This window comes from Rhinatrema bivittatum, chromosome 10 (genome assembly GCF_901001135.1).
Source record: "Rhinatrema bivittatum chromosome 10, aRhiBiv1.1, whole genome shotgun sequence".
In the NCBI taxonomy this organism is placed as follows: Eukaryota; Metazoa; Chordata; class Amphibia; order Gymnophiona; family Rhinatrematidae; genus Rhinatrema; species Rhinatrema bivittatum.
The window spans coordinates 6171621-6192983 of record NC_042624.1 but is presented as its reverse complement, the minus strand read 5'-3'; the positions used below and the strand labels follow the sequence as shown (position 1 = coordinate 6192983).

At 44.7% G+C, this 21363-nt stretch overlaps 1 long non-coding RNA gene across 1 annotated transcript in view; it reads left to right on the top strand.

Moving 5' to 3' along the window:
- Positions 1-21363, top strand: part of LOC115100106 — a 230522-nt gene that overhangs the window by 74534 nt on the left and 134625 nt on the right. The window lies entirely within an intron of this gene.

The following is a 21363-nucleotide window of genomic DNA, read 5'->3' as shown; positions in this document are numbered from 1 at the left end:
AGACTTTTGGCCAGCTTGGGGGGGCCTCCTGACCCACACAAGACATTTTGCGGCGGCCATTTTGCAAAATGGCGCCAGCTGAAGACAACACGCTTCAACAGCAGGAGCCCGTTTCGGACCGCCGCTGGACCCCAGGGTACTTTAAGGCATTTGGGGGGATTTAATTTAAAGGGTCGGGGGTGGGTTTTAGGGGGATTTAGTGTGCCTGTTTTCCTGCTCTCCCCCTTCCCCCGATTTCATTTAAAGGGTCGGGGGTGGGTTTTAGGGGGATTTAGTGTGCCGGTTTTCCTGCCCTCCCCCTTCCCCCAATTTAGCTATGGACCGCCGCTGGACCCCAGGGTAATTTAAGGCATTTGGGGGGGGGGGTTCAGGAGGGTGGGGGATTTAATTTAAAGGGTTGGGGGTGGGGTTTTAGGGGGTTTTAGTGTGCCGGTTTTCCTGCCCTCCCCCTTCCCCCGATTTACGATTTTTTGACGATAAATCGGGGGAATTGGTATTGTATCATGGCCCTAACGATTTTTGACGATATATCGGACAATATTTTAAATCGTCAAAAAACGATTCACATCCCTAGTCTGCAATGCTTAAGGGATAACCAGTTGTACGCCAAGCTGGAAAAATGCTCTTTCCACAAATAGCCTATCCCTTTTCTGAGCTATGTGGTCTCTAGCCAGAGGTTTCAGATGGATCCACAGAAGAATAAGAGCATCCGGGAGTGGCTGAAACCAATGGGCTTTAAGGCACTCCGAAGATTTCTGGGCTTTACTAATTACTACAGGTCGTTCATCAATCACTATTCGACACTAACCACCCCACTCATGGCTATGACACGTAAGGGAGACAATCCATCCCAGTGGTCACTTGAAGCCATGTCCGACTTCCAAGAGTTTAAGGAGGCATTCCTACAGGAGCCATGCCTGCATCATCCTGACCTCCGATGACCTTTCATCATCGAAGTAGACATCTCTGACGACGGTATTGAGGCACTTCTCAGCCAGCATTCTACTAACCACACCTTACACCCATGCTCATTCTTCTCCCAATGCTTCTCTCTGGCTGAGCTTAATTATGGAATTGGGGACAAAGAGTTGCTGGTGATCAAATTAGCCTTTAAAGACTGGCACCCCTGGCTCAAGGAAGCATAACACCAAATAACAGTGTACACTGATCATAAGAACCTCGAGTATCTTCACCACACTTAACGCCCTAACCACAGACAGGCCCACTGGTCCCTTTTTTTTTTTACTTGATTTAATTTTCTACTTCGATACCGACCAGCTAATGAAAACATTTGAGCAGATGCCCTCACTCGTTTGTTGACCACTGATGATGTCCCAGATGTTCCTCTGCACATCATCGACCTGACTAAAGTACTCCTCTGCGCCACACACACAGTGCCATCTGGGAATACAGTGGTCCCCAGACCTCTTTGGAGGAAGCTCCTCCACTGGGTGCATGATTCCTTACTCACTGGTCATCCTGTACAAGCTAGAATGCTCACAATACTCCAGATATTTTACTGGTGGCCAACTGGGGCCTCCTACAACCTCTTCCTGCACCTAGTGAGCCGTGGACACATATATCCACAGATTTTATTGTGGACCTACCCCCTTCCAGTGGCAATAACACCATTTGGATCACCATGGACAGCTTTTCGAAGATGTCTCACTTTGTAGCGCTACCCGGCCTGCCTTCAGCCCCAGAGCTAGATAAACTATTTATTCACCACATCTTCTGCCTCCATGGACTACCGAGGCACATCCTCTCAGGAGTGTCCAACTCACGGTCACGTTTTGGAGATCGCTTTGTAAAAAATTTGACATCGCCCTGGATCTCACTTTGACTTGTCATCCACAGGCCAATGGACATACAGACAGGAAAAACCACATCCTGAAGAAGTTTCTGCAGGTATACATCAACTCTCGGCAGAACAACTGGTCCGACTTATTGCCGTGGGCCGAGTTCGCTTTGAATTCCCATCATTCTGCATCTACTGGGTCATCCCCCTTTTAAGTAGTATACGGAAGTCAGCCTCTTCCTCCTCTTCCAATACCTCTATCTGTACCTTCTCCAGCAGCGCAAGCCTCTGTGCAAGAACTGCATCAATTCTGGGAGCATACCAAACAACTTCTGCAACAAGCCACCCTAAAGTCAAAAAGGTTCTACGATGCCCATCATCAGGTAGCTCCTCAGTTGAACCCTGGAGACAAGGTGTGGCTCAGCACCCCTTTATTTGCTTAAAGTTGCCTTCAGCCCGCTTTGCTCCCAGATACATCGGGCCCTTTCCCATACTTCGCAGGCTGGGCCCGGTCACTTCGATCAAAATTCATAACGCCTTCCACATTTCACTGTTAAAACCGCTCATCCTATCAGAATTCTCCAAGAAACCTCATGAGCCTCAACCTTTAGCTTTGGAAGAAAATATCACATACCAGATTGAGGACATCATGGACGTAAGGAAGCGTGGGAAGCATTGGGAATACCTGATCTCATGAGAAGGATTTGGTCCCTAAGAGAACAGCTTGGAGCCTGCTGTTAACATCCTTGACAAGGAGTTGATCAAACAGTTCCACGATTCACATCCTAGAAAGCCAAAACTCCTGGGGAGGGGCCCTAAGAAGGGGGGTACTGTTATGCCCGTTGGTTGCAGACGGCTGCGACTGCTGCTGCTCACCTCTTTCTTTACTTCCCTGACTCCGTGGGGTAGACTGGCAGCCTTCGCCAGCTGCCGATGGCCTGCCTACAGCTCCCAGGCCTCCCAGAGTGGCATGGACACCGCCGACCGCCATCTTGCCATCGGAATCCCTTAGGCGCACGTGTGCGCACACAGGCCAGTCTTAAGCACGTCATGGCAGGAACCTCGGGAGCATCCCCTCCAGATGGCATCATCCCTCCAGGATATTTAAACCTAGAGGCCCTGCCTACCGACGACTTGGCAAAGAGTTCCATCCTTGCTAAATCTGCCTTGCTTTCTGAGGACCCTGCGTCCCATTTCCTGCTTCCTGGCGTAAGTCGTCTCAGTACCCGCTTCTCGGGGGCCCTCGTCTTGTCTATCCGCTCCTCGGAGGGCCTAAAGCTTAGAATTTCTGCCTGCCCCATTCCTTGGGGCTTCCCTGGAACCATCGCTACTCTTTCCATGAGTACCCCACTCTGCAGACCACTTTCATTTCTTCCAAGGACCTCTCTGGTATAACTCACTCATCAGACCATTACCATCTCTACTGAGGACTCCCTTGGGCCTATCCTGCTCTGTGGGCCTTTACCAACTCTACTGAGGACTCTATTGGTATTCCCCGCTCTGCGGACCACTATTATCTCACCAGTGTACCTCACTCTGTGGGCCATTATCATCTCTACTCAGGACCTCATCGGCTGAACTTGCATATTTTCCTAAGCACTTAGCTTTTACACGTGAAAATAGTAATACTCAAATTTTAAAACATTAGTGCATGAAAGAAATTACTAGTTAAACCAATTAGTTCATTAGTTTGCTCAGTCTCTATCTAGGTCATGAAGACCCCGCCCCACCCCGGTTCTTCAACCTGCACTCCCCCGATTAACCAGACCCCTCACCCAGTCAGTATTTATTTTTATTTGAACAATTTTTCTATACCGTTGTACAGAAACGAACTTCTATCACGACGGTGTACATAGTTGCTAAAAATAAAAGCATAAATAAAAATAAGAAGTCAGAATAAAATTTACATAAACCATGATAATAAAATAAATAAAACTAAAAGAGAACTACAATTATTACTAAAAGACACAGTAAAAATGAAATAAAAACAATGAAAATAATGTACATTCAACTCTCAATCAGTGTCTTATGGATCAACCTTAAATGCCTGTGGGAAGCACCATGTTTTTAGCTCCTTCCTAAATTTTTTCAAATCAGTTTGCCTTTAAAGACTTTTTGTTACGAGCAGGCGCGGTCGTCGTAAGCGGGTGGTGAGCCCTTGGGCCATGGCGAAAGCCAGGGAGGAGCCCCAGCCACACCATGGGAGGTGAGCTGAGCAGGCATGGTGAGCCAGGCAGGCAGGAACAGAAGCAGGGAGTCCGACCCTCAGCCGGACCTGCATGCCCATGGTAGCCAACACGGGGAAGTTGACTAATGAACGGTCCTCTGACTGTTCCCGGCCCTTTCGGACCTGCCGCAGGGAACGGCAATGGGCAGCAGGCCGGACAGAGGCGAGGGCAGACAGAGTCCCGGGGGCTGTTCCGGAGGCTGCAGCCACGCCCCCGGGCCTAAACCACGCCCACGTCGCCGCCCCCGAAATGCTGCGCCCCGCCCCCTAAATGCCGCATCATCCCGACACGCCCCCCGACACGCCCCCAACAGGAAGCCCCGGGACTTACGCACAGCCCAGGGCTTTACGCGCGCCGGCGGCCTATGCAAAATAGGCGCGCTGGCGCGCAAATCCGGAAGGATTTACGCGCGCGAGCCTTTGAAAATCCGCCCCTAAGCTTTCAACAGTGTCTAAAAGGCTTTTGTGCATCGTTGATATCTTTCAGAAATCTGAAAGATATCAACGATGCACAAATCTCCCCTGCACCTCCTGTCCTCCAGTATATACATATTTAAATCCTTCAGTCTCTCCTTTTGGGTTTTCTGAAACAGACTCCATACCATTTTGGTTGCTTTCCTATGGACAGTTTCCATTCTATCTTTATTCTTTTGTGATTCAGTCTCCAGAACTGAACACAGTACTCCAGGGGAGGCCTCACCAGTAATCTATATAAGGGTATTATCATTTCCCTTTTTCTGCCAGTTATATCTCTCTCTATGCAGCCCAGCATCTTTCTGGCTTCAGCTACCGCCATGTCACATTGCTTTGCCACCTTCAGATTGCCAAGACACAATCATCCCAACGTTTCCGCCGCATCCGCCCCGACGCCGCCCCGTCTCCTCCTCTTCCAGTCACGACTCCACCCTACTCCGCCTCTATCTAGTTATCACACGTGAAAAGGGACTTTTTGTGTGTGATAGGGATAGAAAATGACCCCCTAAGTGGTGACAAATATCCAGCTAAGCAGCACTGAGGTGATTTATCTGGATAAGTAGAGTTGTTTAAGGCTTATCCAGCTAAGTAATACAGCCGTATAAGTAAAAGAAAGGCACTGCAAAGGTAGATAAGTAGCATTAGAAGGCTTATCAAGGTGCCTCACTTATCCGGCTAAACAGAGCTGTAAAAAATTATCTGGATAAGTGGCAGACATCTGCTATGCTAATGTATTTGTGCTTCTAATTTTACTTATTTATACAAGGAAACTGAACTTGCATATTTTCCTAAGCACTTAGCTTTTACACATGAAAATACTCAAATTTTAAAACATGAGTGCATGAAAGAAATTACTAGTTAAACCAATTAGTTCATTAGTTTGCTCTAGAGATGTGAATCGTGTCCTCGATTGTCTTAACGATCGATTTCGGCTGGGAGGGGGAGGGAATCGTATTGTTGCTGTTTGGGTGTTTAAAGTATCGTGAAAATCGTGAAAATCGTGAGCTGGCACACTAAAACACCCTAAAACCCACCCCCGACCCTTTAAATTGAATCCCCCACCCTCCCGAACCCCCCCCCCCCAAATGCCTTAAATTACCTGGGGGTCCAGCGGCGTTCCGGATCGGCAGCGGTCCGGAACGGCCTCCTGCAATTGAATAGTGTTGTCTTCAGCCGGCGCCATTTTTCAAAATGGCGGCGCAAAATGGCTGCGGCCATAGACCAACACGATTCGACTGCAGGAGGTCGTTCCGGACCCCTGCTGGACTTTTGGCAAGTCTTGTGGGGGTCAGGAGGCCCCCCCCAAGCTGGCCAAAAGTCCCTGGGGGTCCAGCGGGGGTCCGGAAAACGATCTCCTGCCGTGAATCGTTTTCCGTACAGAAAATGGCGCCGGCAGGAGATCGACTGCAGGAGGTCGTTCAGCAGAGGTTCCGGACCGCCGCTGAACGACCTCCTGCAGTCGATCTCCTGCCGGCGCCATTTTCCGTACGGAAAACGATTTGCGGCAGGAGATCGTTTTCCGGACCCCCGCTGGACCCCCAGGGACTTTTGGCCAGCTTGGGGGGGCCTCCTGACCCCCACAAGACTTGCCAAAAGTCCAGCGGGGGTCCGGAACAACCTCCTGCAGTCGAATCGTGTTGGTCTATGGCCGCCGCCATTTTGCGCCGCCATTTTGAAAAATGGCGCCGGCTGAAGACAACACTATTCAATTGCAGGAGGCCGTTCCGGACCGCCGCTGGACCCCCAGGTAATTTAAGGCATTGGGGGGGGGGGGGTTCGGGAGGGTGGGGGATTTAATTTAAAGGGTCGGGGGTGGGTTTTAGGGGGTTTTAGTGTGCCGGTTTTCCTGCCCTCCCCCTTCCCCCGATTTATGATTTTTTTACGATAAATTGGGGGAATTGGTATTGTATCGTGGCCCTAACGATTTTTGACGATTTCAAATATATCGGACGATATTTTAAATCATCAAAAAACGATTCACATCCCTAGTTTGCTCAGTCTCTATCTAGGTCATGAAGACCCCGCCCCATCCCTGTTCTTCAACCTGCACTCCCCCGATTAACCAGACCCGTCACCCAGTCAGTATTTATTTTTATTTGAACAATTTTTCTATACCGTTGTACAGAAACGAGCTTCTATCACGATGGTGTACATAGTTGCTAAAAATAAAAAAATAAAAGCATAAATAAAAATAAGAAGTCAGAATAAAATTTACATAAACCATGATAATAAAATAAATAAAACTAAAAGAGAACTACAATTATTACTAAAAGACACAGTAAAAATGAAATAAAAACAATGAAAATAATGTACATTTAACTCTCAATCAGTGTCTTATGGATCAACCTTAAATGCCTGTGGGAAGCACCATGTTTTTAGCTCCTTCCTAAATTTTTTCAAATCAGTTTGCCTTTAAAGACTTTTCTTATGACTTACACATGATAATTAGCAGGTGTAAATATGAACATGTAAGAGATGTATGTACACGCGTCATATTTGCAGGTTTTAAAATAGCTCCTTGGCTTTTACGGGTAAATGTTAGTCCTGCCCTGTCACACCCTTGGCCAGCCCCGGCCTGCACCATTTTTAGATGAGTACATTTATTCACCCAGCGGTACTCGTACATCTGTGTTTGAGGTTTGAAAAATGGCACTTGTGTGAATATATGCTGTTTGTGTGTGCATGTGCTCATTTTTACATGCATAACTCTTAACATTTATCTTTAAAAGTGCATAATGTTGAAGTATAGTACTTACTGTCTATAAAAAATTAAATAACTTTAAAAAAATAAAATGTTTCTTTCTTCATGATATAGTGCAAGATGCACACTAACATAGCGATGATTTGCCTATCTGGCAGTGATTGTTCCTCTCTCAAGCCTGCCAGAGAGTCACATACTTTTGCCAAAGCTATTGATGAGCTCGGTGAAGTAGGGGAGTATTCATAGGATAGCTAGAGGTACAGTAAGGAGAAGAAACCCTCCCAGACCACAGAGGAAACAACTTTTAATTAAAAAGCTATTTTTTTCTTAATGAGAAAGTATAATGGTATATATTTTTTGCACTATAAGCACTCAGGGAACAATAAAACTAAAATGAATGTCTTCATTATTAAAGAGACATCATTTGTGAAGGCTTCTTTAATTTAATTTTATTTTATTTTATTTTCAAGAGATTTTAGATGTTTCATTAGGGCTTTTTTTCTAACCATTATAACACGAATATAACATCATCCTGAGCAGTCAATCCCTTGCTAGTTACTTTTCATTCACCAGTATGCAAAAGAGCAATGAATATTCTAATACCCATATATCAATCCATGCTTGGAATATTGTGTGCAGTTCTCATCACCACTTCCCAAAGGAAAATACAACAGAACTAGAAAAGATGCAGCGGAGGGCAAGAACAATGTTAAATGGGAGGAAAGGGCTTCCTTATCAAGAGAGGCTATATAGCTTACAGATCTTCAGTTTGGGGTTCCCTTGATGATTGGTTGTTAAAGATCACTAGTAAGAAGGGAACGAGGTTGGTTGTTGTTTAGAATCTTATGGACCTGAGAAGGCTCTAAGATACCATAGGAGACCACACAGGGAACATCAGCAGAGGCCTGTGGGAGTCAAGAGAGGCCAATTAAAAAATATATATAAACATTTTCCAAAAGGAATCAAAAATCCATGCCCATTTTCAGTCATTTGCATGTAAGCCTATTTCATTTTGTTCAGTATGAATGAACAGAAAATAGACCATTTGGTTTCAGCTTAAACATTCATTTAAAAACAAATGCACAACAGTATTGCTGTTGTGCTCTATAAATAGTTTTGAAAAATGCCCTCAAAGACGGTAATTTTCCAAGGGACTTTGGTGGGTAAGGCAGTGTTTTTTGTGTTGAAAACACCTTTTATACAATTGCGTGCTTGACATTTGGGTAAATAAGTCATACCCAGACTGAGCAAAGGGCAAGGTGTGGGAGGGGTTTGCACCTATGCCAACGTACCGAGACAAAGTTCAGTGCGTACGTTTATCCAACAAACTTTGGGCCTCATTTTCCAAGTGGCTTGCACGCGATAAGGGACGTTTCGCACGCGAAAAATCCCTTATCTCGAGTGATACCAGGATAGGGGTGGAGTCGGCCCCGGAAGAGGAGGAGTCGGGGCATCACCGGGGCCGACTCCGCGAAGACGCCGCGGACGATGAAAAAGTAAGGACCTTTTCGCGTCCTATTTCGCGCCCAATAGCTACACCTTCTATGGTGGCGCTATTGGGTGCGAAACCAGCAGCGATTGCACCGCGGCGGTGCAATCGCTGCCGGCTAGCACAGAACCGCCCCCCGTTTCGGCCCCCTGCCCCTCATCACCTAAAGTATCACAGGCCTGCGATACTTTAGAAGATGAGGCCCTTTGTATTAGTTTTCAAAATGAAAGAATGTATGTATGTATTTTTATTTATCTCAGGCACATAGTGCCCATGTGTACAGGTGCATTTGTGTTTGCTTGGATTCTTTCTCATGGAAAATAATGCATGTAGATTTGAGAATTCAATCTATACAAGTTATTTTCCCTCCCTGACATAAATGTACTCCTGGAAACGCCTCCCTGAAATGTGAAACATGTCACATTTAGGGAAGGCAATTTTCAGATGGCCAGTATATGTTATATACATTTTTATTTACCCACATAAGTAGCTTTGAAAATTGCCTTTCAGGTGACACTCTTGAAAGGTATAAAGCTTCAAATCATCCACAAACAGTAGGTACAATCTTATCTGCCAAAGTTTGTGTCACCCAAGGATGACAGGATGTTTTGTTGTTAACAATCTGGTTTCAGTTTTTCTATGATTAAAGATACCCATATGTCATTACATCTGCTAGTATCTATTACTAAATGGTTTAAGTTTTACCCTTAAATATGTCTGAAACTTATTACCGTTGTTTTTTTTTCACACGTTCTATCATAAATACACCACAGATACAGAAACCATCTTTGGTTACTGTATTTAGAATTTAATGCTTCGGAATTTCAGTTTTAGAAATGACTTAGAAACTATAAAATATCATGGTGCCTAGAAAAAACAATACATAGTTTTTCACTTGTAGATACTTTGATCAGATCACAGCAATATGTCAACAAAAGAAGTGGGGATTAAGGGTGAATGTTTTGATTTCTACTCCTTTTCAAATTGAGAATCTTATGCATAGGATTTTTTTTTTTAATCCTCTGCAACCATTCTGTTAGCTCCATTTTCTGACTATATATCTCACAAGACTTATCATTTTGAAAAAGAAAATATTCCTCAGGTCAAACTTCATGTAGCAATTGTTAACAGTTCAAAGAAAAGATTTTAATCCTAAAATAGCCCTTGGATATTGAACTTACATCATCCTGACATGTAAGGGACTTTCATTTTGCTTCTTTAATATTCACCGTCTGGTTCTTGAGATATTGACTTTTTTGAAGGTATAACGCAATTTAAAAAAAAGAATTGATTTTTACCCATTTATGGTACATTTTAGTAAAGAGGTCCCAGGATGAAATGCACTGGAGGGGACACCATAACATGGTGTCAGACTTCTCGTTCTTCCCAATCCTGGAAATTGGGTTTGGGATCAAAGCCCTCAGTGGGAGAAAATCTCTTGGGGAATCATAATGCCAGGCTTGGGGGATAATGGGATATGGCATGGATGAGAATCACTGCTAGGTCTGAAAGACTAGGGCAGCCTACAGTGATTTTAGAACGGCTGTAACAAATCACTGCCAGTGACTTGCTTTGAACACCTGCTGAATTATGTATAAACCACAGTATGGACAATTATTTACAGTTGCAATTGTGTCCTCCTTATTTCCTTTTTTACTATTCCTCCTTTACATTTCAAGCCTCTGAGGCACCAAGGTCACTCAAGACGTGTACAGCCGGCATTTAAAAACAGACTGTCAAAAGCATTAGGTAGCAACCAAAACACCAATATCTCTATCTCCTGTCACATTCCTATCCCTAAACCACAGGATACCCAGTCCTCTACCAGGGATATTCTCTCCTTAGGTGACATCTCTTGGTGTACAACCGTCCTGTTCTGACTGACCCTTGCCTATGTGGCTGCTCTTTGCTTCCTTCATAGTGTCCTTCCCTAGAGAGACTTCTCCCTAAATAAATCTTTAAATACCGTCATCTTGAATGAGGTCACGTGATGCGGTGAGCCGGGCAAATCGCATTCCTTTCGGCTCCAGGTGCTGCCCCTCATGAAAGAGGGTTTTTCTTGGTAAAACAGAGCCACCCTGCTACACACACTCACCCGTATTGTCAGTGAACCATACCACACAGCTCCAGTGGGACCAGAACGCAGGAATGGCTACAAAACCGGTGAGAAAAGAGAAAATGAAAACCGCCGACTTGGAGCCTAAGATGGCCGACATGAGGGAAAGAACGGAGGGTGCGGGTCTGGATGAGACCGCAGTGGCATTTATCACTAAAGCCATGATAGCAGGACTGGAGCCTAAAATTGCAGGCATCACAGTAAATCTGCAAGCCCTGAAAGAATCGCTGGGAGATATATGGCGCCACATTGATATCACGGAAGGACGCATTTCAGCAGTGGAGGAAGATAACATGGTGCTTACCACACGGCTCACCACGATAGAGATTGCAGTGAAAATGGCAGGGGAATGACCATGCACACCGTAATAACCTTAAATGGCTTGGGCTCCTGGAAAGCATTGCAGAAGGAGAGTTGAAGGCAATATTAGAGGACTGGCTACCGCAGGAGCTGCAACTAATGGCTCTTGCAGGAAAATTGAATGTAGAAAGGGTGCATCGCTTGCATCCGAGAAGAGACACAGACCACAGTCCGAGACTGGTCATTGCCCGGTTCCTGGTCTGGATGCAAAAATCTATGGCAGCAAGATCACAACACTCCCGGTATCAGGGATATGGCACTGAGTGCAGGAAGATCACAACACTCCTGGTATCAGGGATATGGCACTGAGTGCAGCAAGATCACAACACTTCCGGTATCAGGGATAGGGCACTGTGTGCAGGAAGATCACAACACCCCCGGTATCAGGGATAGGGCACTGTGTTCAGGAAGATCACAACACCCCCGGTATCAGGGATAGGGCACTGCATGCAGGAAGATCACAACACTCCCGATACGGCACTGAGTGCAGGAAGATCACAACACTCCCGGTATCAGGGTTAGGGCACTGCGTGCAGGAAGATCACAACACTCCCGGTATCAGGCATAGGGCACTGTGTGCAGGAAGATCACAACACCCCCAGTATCAGGGATAGGGCACTGCATGCAGGAAGATCACAACACTCCCGGTATCAGGGTTAGGGCACTGCATGCAGGAAGATCACAACACCCCCGTTATCAGGGATAGGGCACTGCGTGCAGGAAGATCACAACATTCCCAGTATCAGGGATAGGGCACTGCGTGCAGGAAGATCACAACACTCCCGGTATCAGGGATAGGGCACAAGTTCTAGTCACATTGACTGATCGCATTACTTTTTTTGTCAAGCTACCAACCGTTTCCATTTCTCCTGGTTAGTGCGCACTAACTCCCGTTAGTGCGCACTAACCCGATTAACGATTTTTTAAGGATAAATCGGGGGAATTCCTATTGTATCGCGTTCTTTAACAATTTATGACGATTTAAAAATTATCGGACGATAATTTTAATCATTTCAAAGGGTTTCAAAGGGTTTTTTTTTCACAATTTCATTTTGGATAAATTTCTTCCACGGGTGTTATTATTACAGCCCCGTGGTATCGGAGATGCCTTCTCCATCACAATTATATCTTTTCTGAGGTGCTGCGACCAGAATTGTACACAGTATTCAAGGTGCGGTCTCACCATGGAGCGATACAGAGGCATTACCAGTCTCTGTTTTTTTTTAAAGAAAGGGGCCCTGGTATTTTGTGCATAATGATGGTAACTTAATTCTGGCACATGGGTGTACATGTATATTCATATTCCGGTTCATGTCCAGAGTTGCGTCCATTTTATAACATATGCGCATGGTATAAATAGCCTGCCGCACATGTGCGCATACTTACGCACAGATTTCAGGTTAAAGTCCTGGAATGCCCATGTCCTGCCCATTTCCCCTGTGCCATTGGGAAGCCCTTGTCACATGGTAGGGGCAAAGGGAAGCTGGTACCATTTTGAAAAATGCATACCCATCCGTTGCCCCTACCATATGACACGGATTGCCCAATAGAAGTTAAGGGCAAAGGGTGGTCAGCACCATTTTGAATGCAGGCAACTGCCAGCCTGGGAATGTAAAAATGCTCATGGGCCCCCCACCAGGTGTTTGTGGTGAGTATTGGGGAGGTCAAGAGGGGGTGGGAGGGGTCCGTTAGTTTTTTAAACAAAACAGCACACAAATTAAAAACAATGATCCAGGAGTGGACCTGGAATAACTCACCCTGGAATGAAAACTGAAAGGGGAAAAAATGTTTTCAAGGCTCCCAAGGCAGAGTGTAATCTATCTATGTCCAGTTGTGGACTTCGTACTGTCCGCCATTACTAGTAACAAGGACTAGAAGGCGGTCTGATACCTTCAGTTGCAAGATAAGTGCTTCTTCTGATAGCTTCAGTTTTGAAGAATCCTCTAAGTGTAATAACAATAGCTTCTTCTTGAACCATCATTCAACCATTCATGGTGACCAATGATTAAAAAGGCTTAGCACTCTCTTAGAGCTTATAAGCCAGTAGCTTTTGGCCACGCTATATGAGGTCACTATGAAAACATAAATTTCATTAACCCGTTTTCATTTATATAGCAGGATCTACAAATTGTGTTATTCAGTTGTTCCATGCTATTTGGATGACTTTAATAATTCCAGATTTGTAACATAGCAGACATTGAACGTTTTACATATGCCCTTAGAAACAAATTGTATGAAATCCTTTGGGGTGGGGGGGGGGGGGGCTATCTTGATTATTATAATTCCTTGCAGAGCTAGATGCTTGTCACTAACTTTATGTCCTCTCTTTCTCGGGGGGGGGGGGGGGGGTTGTTTGTTTTGTCTATTGCTAATGTGCATGTTATGTACTTTCACAAATTATAACCTGTTAAACCATTCACACAAATGGTTCCTAAAAAATAGCATGCATATGTTTCATAATACAAAAGCATGCAAGTAAGTCCAAACTCTGTCTTACCTCCCAGGAATGTTTCTGCTCAGTCTGCATAAGGTTATGTGTGAACATAACATACTCAAAAATGACTGCCTGCATATCAGGTAGGAAATTTTGTAAAAGGCCATTTCCGCATGCAAAACACCATTTTACCCATGAATATTATTTGGAAAATTGCCCTCGATATGGATAAAAATGGCTTCATGAACCAGCTTGGATATAGCAAAGTAAAATAGTTTCTTACTGATCTCTCAGAATTTTTTTTATGGTGTAAATAAACATTGGATAAAGATGGAATGGTCAATATAGTGTACTGGTATTTTCAAAAGGCATTTGATACAATACTTCATGGTAGACAACTCAGGAAATTAAAAAGGTCGTGGGATAGGAGGCAAGGTATTTCGTAGATTGTTAAATGGCTAAAGGATAAGAAAAGAAAGAATGGTCAGTTTTGCCAATGGGGAGAATTAATAGTGGAGTGCTTCAGGGATCTGTACTGGGACTGGTTTTATTTAACCTGTACATTAAGGGGCAGATTTTCAAAGGGGTACGTGCATAAGATACGTGTGTACCCCCCGAAAACTTGCCCCAAGTTCCCCCTGCACGTGCCGAGCCTATGTTGAATAGGCTCGGCGGTGCGCGCAAGCCCCGGGACGCGTGTAAGTCCTGGGGCTTTCCTGGGGGGGCGAGTAGGGGGCATGTCGAGGGGGCATGTCGCGGTGGCACATCATTCGGGGGCAGGGCTGTGGGCATGGTTCCGGCCCAGGGGCGTTTCGGGGGCATGGCTGAGGCCTCCAAAACAGGTCCTGGGCTGGGGAATCATGCGCCGGCCAGCTGGCCGGCGCGCGCGAGTTATGCCTGCCAGAGGCAGGTGTAACTTTTAAAACAAAGGTAGGGGGGTTTAGATAGGGCTGGGGGGGTTAGATAGGGGAAGGCAGGGGAAGGTGCGGGGGGATGGAAGGAAAGTTTCCTCCGAGGCCGTTCCGATTTCGGAGCGGCCTCGGAGGGAACTGAGGCAGGCTGCATGGCTCGGCACGCGCAGGCTACCGATTTTGGGCAGCCTTGCACGCGCCGACCCCAGATTTTACAGGATATGTGCGGCTACGCACATATCTATTAAAATCCGGTGTACTTACTTTTATAAAATCTACCCCTAAAGATCTGGAAAAGGGGGGCAATGATTAAGGTAATCTAATTTGCAGATAATACAAAATTATTAAAAATAGTTAAAACATGAGCACATCATGAGGAATTGTCAGAATGGAAAACAGGGCATATAAATGTTAGATGAAATGTATTATAAATAAGTACAAAGTGAATCACGTAAAGAAAAAAAGTCATTCAAACTATATGCTCCTGGAGGTGAATTTTAAAAGTTTGACACGAAGAAGTTGGGCTCATGCATGCCAAGTGCATTTTAAAAACCAGGAAGATACATGCATATCTCCCGCAGTATATGTTATGATTCCTGCCCGCGGAGCTACTCCCCGTGAGCAGGCCTCTCATCTCCTGTGCTGCCCTTCCCTTCGCGGCCGAGAAGATGCTGAAGAGACGCTGCTGACTATCCTTCTGTCTCACAGCAGGGAGCCGCTGAGACTGTCATTTTCCCGCGGCTCGAACTGCCACCTTGTTTACCTTTCCAGTGGCAAGGAGGCCACCGCTGTCACCACTCTATCGTGGCCAGACCGCCGCCTTCGGGGCCTTCACTAGTGACAGGGAGCTGCGAGTCAGCCTGCCTTCAGCGGTTGGGAGACGCCATCACCTGCCCCGACCTTGCTAGGAGCCTGTGGCCGCCCCTGAGCTCTCCCTTGAGGCAGGGAAGCTGCCCTTGAGCTTTGCCTGATGCTGCCTGCCTCTATAGGCACGGGGCCGCGCCTCCTCACTATACTTAAAGGGCCCGCGGCTGGATATGCCCCGGGCACCACCTGATGATTGTTTCCTGTCTCAGCCCTATAAAAGATCTTTTTCTGCACTCCTGTGTGCCTTGCATTGGAGTTTCCTGCTCCTGGAAGTCTCGTCTTCCAGCGCTCCATCAGGTCTTCGTTATTCGCTGGAACTCCATATCTTGTCTCGTCTGAGTCTTCATGGATTCCTGATGTTCCATGTCTTCATGTTCCGAGGTTCCTAGTTCAGGCTTCCTGATGCTACAGACTTCCTCATGTTCTAGACATCCTCATGTTCTGAAGTTCTTCTCCTCCTTTGCTTGTTCGAGTCCTCTTGACCCTCCAGCTCCGCTGGTTCTCCAGATGACACCTTGTTGAGTTAAATCCATGTCGGCAGTACCTGTTCTCATTATTGGAGTTTTGTCTCAGCTGGATTCCATTCCTGCACTTGTCCCACTCTCCTAGCAGTCCCAAACATAACAGACAGCCTCTTTAGGTTGTGTAGGATGCGCAGTGGGACAGGGTGGTCCGTGACCAGCCCATTGGGTCCGCCCATGTCGGTGGGCTGTATAGGGCGCACTGAGAGACAGTGCCAATGTCTGATCCTTCCAAGCTTCTTGTCTCGACCAGAGTCTTCCAAGCTTCTCGTCTCTTCCAGAGTTTTCCAAGTTCCTCGTCTTGTCCAGAGTCTTCCAAGTTCCTCGCCTCGTCCAGAGTCTTCTCACCCACGTCTTTAGTCTTCTGTGTCAAAAGGCCTCTGCCTGCCCTCATCCTCAGTCCGGAATGATGCTTCTTGCCGATACCCAGCGGCAGGTACAAAAGGGCTGGGAACGGTCGGAGGACTGCTCAAATACCAACATAGTGTTGTTGGCTTCCAAAAGCATGCAGGTCCGGCAGAGGGTCATACTTAGTCTTCACCCATGCTGGGACACGTCTCGTCAACCCTCAGCCCTATCTTGGAGTCTTCTGGGGTCGTGCCGAGGCCCAAGGGCACACAATCCCCTCAAATGGGATTGCTCTCCTAGCGGTCCCAAACATAACAGTATGCACATCTTGAAAGTTTTCAAAAATGGGTGAGGAATGGGCATGGTCTGGGCAGGGCATGGGAACTTTGGGGCATGAACCTAAGATGTGCATGTAAATACTCATGCCCCCTGCCTTGTAACTTTACTTCTACTATGGATGCCCTGTAAGTTAAAATGTAAAGGGCTTTAAGGGTCTGGGATAACTGGGGGGACTGAAGACTATCAAACTGGGGGGGGGGGGGGGGATTGGAAGGCCTATCTCTTAACTGGGAGAATTGGGGATGAAGGGATAAAACTGGGAATAGCATTGGCACATGCCCCTTTTAAAACCCTCCAATTTATGTGGTAGAAGTGGCATTTGCATGCACCTATTTAAAGTTTTGCACACATGTGCAAGTGCCCAGGCCATTTTATAACATATGCATATATGCATACATATGTTATAAAATGGCTGTGTACCTGAGTGTGAGCTGACGTATGTGCATATGCACACATGCTGATTGAAAGTTATAGTCCCTATGCATACTACATTGATGGGTCTTAGAACCAAAAGGCAGTATATAAATATGTTTTACATTAATAAATACATGCTGGATTCCATATTAGGAGTCACCGCCCAGTTTTCTGTTTATACAGACTTTTGGGGATGTTTACATTTAATCTTGTTCCTTCTTCATCCACTCTGTAACATGATACATTCTGGCTAGTGATAGGAGCTGGAATACTACTGAGAACATGTCCTTGAAGAGTGTCAGTGACTGAATATTGTTAGGTTGGCTCTGAACATTGCAAATAGCTATCTAGCTATATATTATGCTGTTTATAATTTAACTCTGCTTGGAAAATGTAGGATTATATCTAAGATATCAGTAGACTTTGATCTATAAATAAGTTTCATGTAAGGGTGGTTTGCTAGTTATTTTAGTACTTTAAGAGAGGTGTGCTATGTTTTGATAAACATTTACTATTAGGATATACATTTATTTGTATTAGTTTTCAGAGTTTATGCATAAATACAATTTAAATATGTTTGTTTACTATTTGATATACCATCAAGCCAAACACTTCATAGTAGTTTACAGTCCAAAAGCATATAGCAAATCAATTATATAAATAGCAACTAAAAACCATATATACTGATATAAATACACAAAACCTACATCTCAGAAAACAGCATTTCAATGAATAAACTCCAAAAATGAATGAAATGTAAAACTGTGCAAGATATTTTTTTGCTGAAATGAATGAAATAACCCAGAAATGTTTTTGTGCACATCCCTGTTTATTATTCCCATGCATTTCTTTTTAAAATTTTAATTATTGTTTGCCAATTATATCTGCAGTCAGATAGGCATTTATGCTATATATATATATATATATATATATCTTTGTTTTTGGATTTTAATTGCATATTATTTAAATATTACTTAAACTCGTGAATATAAAAATATTTTCCAGTCATTACATGTTTATGTTACTGTTGAATTCCATTATTCACATGATTATAATCTCGTCAATAGCATTCTTTTTTAATATGGTTGTATGTTCTTGCTTAGAACTGGATATATAGATTATCCTGTTTAGAGTATTAAATTATTGATCAGATAATGAGATGGTATTTCAGTGTTTCCATATATTAAATATCTTTTATTAGAATCTGTGGAAAGGCAGATTTATTTGCAATTATGAGACTGTTGGATGACTGAATATTTTATTGGAAAAGAATCCAAAAGTTCAGCCAAACAGAATACAGGTATCATATGATGATTCTTTTAAACAGAGCTGAAATCAGAGAGTTGATACAAAAATGGTGCAGTTGAGTAGATGTCTATTTCAGTAACGCTGGCAGAAGAGAATACTTGTCTTTTCCTCATGTGATTGATTCTAATCACCAGTCACTAATGACTAGCTTTCCTGTAAATACTGCCTCTTTCTGGAAGGAATTAGTATGTTTTTATACTTAACACAAAGCAAAACAATTAAATTAAATGAATGACATAGGCATCTGGCCTATCCAGGTTTGCTATTTTGCACAACAGATTGGGTTTTGTGATATCACTTGTCCTAACGCGCCATTAGTCCTGATTATTTATAAAACTATGTGTTTTATGAACTGTCAATTAACAGTGCCTGCCATTGTCAGTAAGCTGGAAATAGATCCAAGACTATCAGCGCAAAAGTGACTTTAATCAATGAAAGACAGGACAACAGATCAATACACTGTATCCTTAAGGAAGAGTTGGCTAACAGAAAATGAAAGAAATCCTTTTGCTGAGAGACCATCCATGAGCGAGGAATAATAATAACAAGGTGCTTAATCTGAGAGCAGCAGCAGCACGGCTTTCATCATAAAGCTGTGTCTGTTTTGTAGGTCAGCAGAGAAAGATGCGCTATTCTTTGTCAAGCCTACCTTTTTGACTTCATGAACACATGGAAATAAGCTAATCCCTCCTTTTTGAGACCTACCTGCATAATAGATTTATGTACTCTAATAGACGGTAACTTTTAAACAGGCACGCGGCGCACATGTTCACAATCCAGCGCCCAGGGACGCGGCCATTTTATAACATATGCACGTATATCTGCGCATATTATAAAATAGCCTGACTGCACGCACATGCCCTTGCAATTGTAAATGGAACCGTGCCTATGCCGCTTCTACCACATAAGTGAGGGGATTTTAAAAGATGCGCACCAAAGCCATTACCAGTTTTACCAGTTTGTTCCCAGTTTTCCCGGGTAAGGGATAGAACTTCCAAACCACCCTAGTTTAATAGCCTCCCTTCTCCATTGTTAGCCCTGACTCTTAAAACCCAGCTGATGTATTTAGTGTTTTTGTTTTATGACTTACTCGCCATCCACAGCAGAAGTAAAGGTATGCAGCAGGGGACCCCAGCATGCACCTGTGCGCGTATGCATTTACATGCTAATTTCAATGTGAAATCCAGGAACGCCCATGCCCTGCCCAGACCTCGCCCATGCCCCGCCCCTTTTACTGGAACTTTTCATCTGTGCACGCAGCGTGAGATACGAGCAAACTGGCAGCTTTTAAAAGCCACTCAGCGCAAGCCGGGCCAACTTGTGCACATATCTCCTGGTTTTGGCATGTATGGGTTTTTAAAATTCATCTTTTAATGCATTGGCCATGTTATTTTTTTATCTTTTGATGCAGCTTGGGAAGAAAGTGGCTGAAATTCATTCAGTAAGGGTATGCATACAAACAAAATTTGATTTAGCCCTGGATTTTCTAAGTTCACAGAACTTAGAAAATACAGCGGAAACAGGGCGCGGGGGGTGAAGTGGGTGGCGGGCCTGTGAAAGCCAGCAGCGATCGCACCAGCACGGTGCAATCGCTGCCGGCTTTCGCAAACCAATAGCGCCATAGTGAGGGCAAAGGTAGTGCTGGCGCCATTTTGCCCTCACTATGTCGACATAGTGAGGGCAAAGGTAGCGCCGGCGCCATTTTGAATATTGGCAAATTGGCCCGAGTGCAGAAGGTCGCTCCTGGACCCCCGCTGGACTTTCGGCAAGTCTTGTGGGGGTCAGGAGGCCCCCCCAAGCTGGCCAAAAGTCTCTGGGGGTCCAGCGGGGGTCCGGGAGCGATCTCCTGCACTCGTGACGTCAGGTCACATCAACCAAAATGGCGCCGGCGCTACCTTTGTCCTGTTATATGGTAAGGGCAAAGGTCCACGGCGCCATTTCTCTTAACACAGCCGTGGCCCGAGAGTGGGAGATCGTGCCAGGACCCCCCCCACTGGACCCCAGGTAATTTAAAACATTTTGGGGGGTTCGGGAGGGTGGGGGATTTCTTTTAAAGGGTCAGGGTGGGTTTTAGGGTTGTTTTGGTGTGCCGGTTTTCCCGCCCTCACCCCCTCCCCCGATTTATGATTTTTGACGATAAATCAGGGGAATTGTTATTGTATCGTGGCTCTAATGATTTTTGACGATTTAAAATATATCTGATGATTGTTTTAAATCGTCAAAAAAACGATTCACATCCCTAGTATACACCCCAGAGTTCGGAAGGAACTAAAAAATGAAATTTCAGACCTATTAGTAAACATTTGTAACCTATCATTAAAATCATCCATTGTACCTGAAGACTGGAGGATAGCTAATGTAACCCCAATATTTTAAAAGGGCTCCAGGGGTGATCCGGGAAACTACAGACCAGTTAGCCTGACTTCAGTGCCAGGAAAAATAGTGGAAAGTGTTCTAAACATCAAAATCACAGAACATATAGAAAGACATGGTTGAATGGAACAAAGTCAGCATGGCTTTACCCAAGGCAACTCTTGCCTCACAAATGTGCTTTACTTTTTTGAAGGAGTTAATAAACATATGGATAAAGGTGAACAGGTAGATGTAGTGTACTTGGATTTTCAGAAGGCGTTTGACAAAGTTCCTCATGAGAGGCTTCTAGGAAAAGTAAAAAGTCATGGGATAGGTGGCGATGTCCTTTCGTGGATTACAAACTGGCTAAAAGACAGGAAACAGAGAGTAGGATTAAATGGACAGTTTTCTCAGTGGAAGGGAATGGGCAGTGGAGTGCCTCAGGGATCTGTATTGGGACCCTTACTTTTCAATATATTTATAAATGATCTGGAAAGAAATACGACGGGTGAGATAATCAAATTTGCAGATGAAACAAAATTGTTCATATTAGTTAAATCACAAGCAGATTCTGATAAATTGCAGGGAGACTTTGTGAGACTAGAAAATTGGGCATCAAAATGGCAGATGAAATTTAATATGGATAAGTGCAAGGTGATGCATATAGGGAAAAATAACCCATGCTATAGTTGCACAATGTTAGG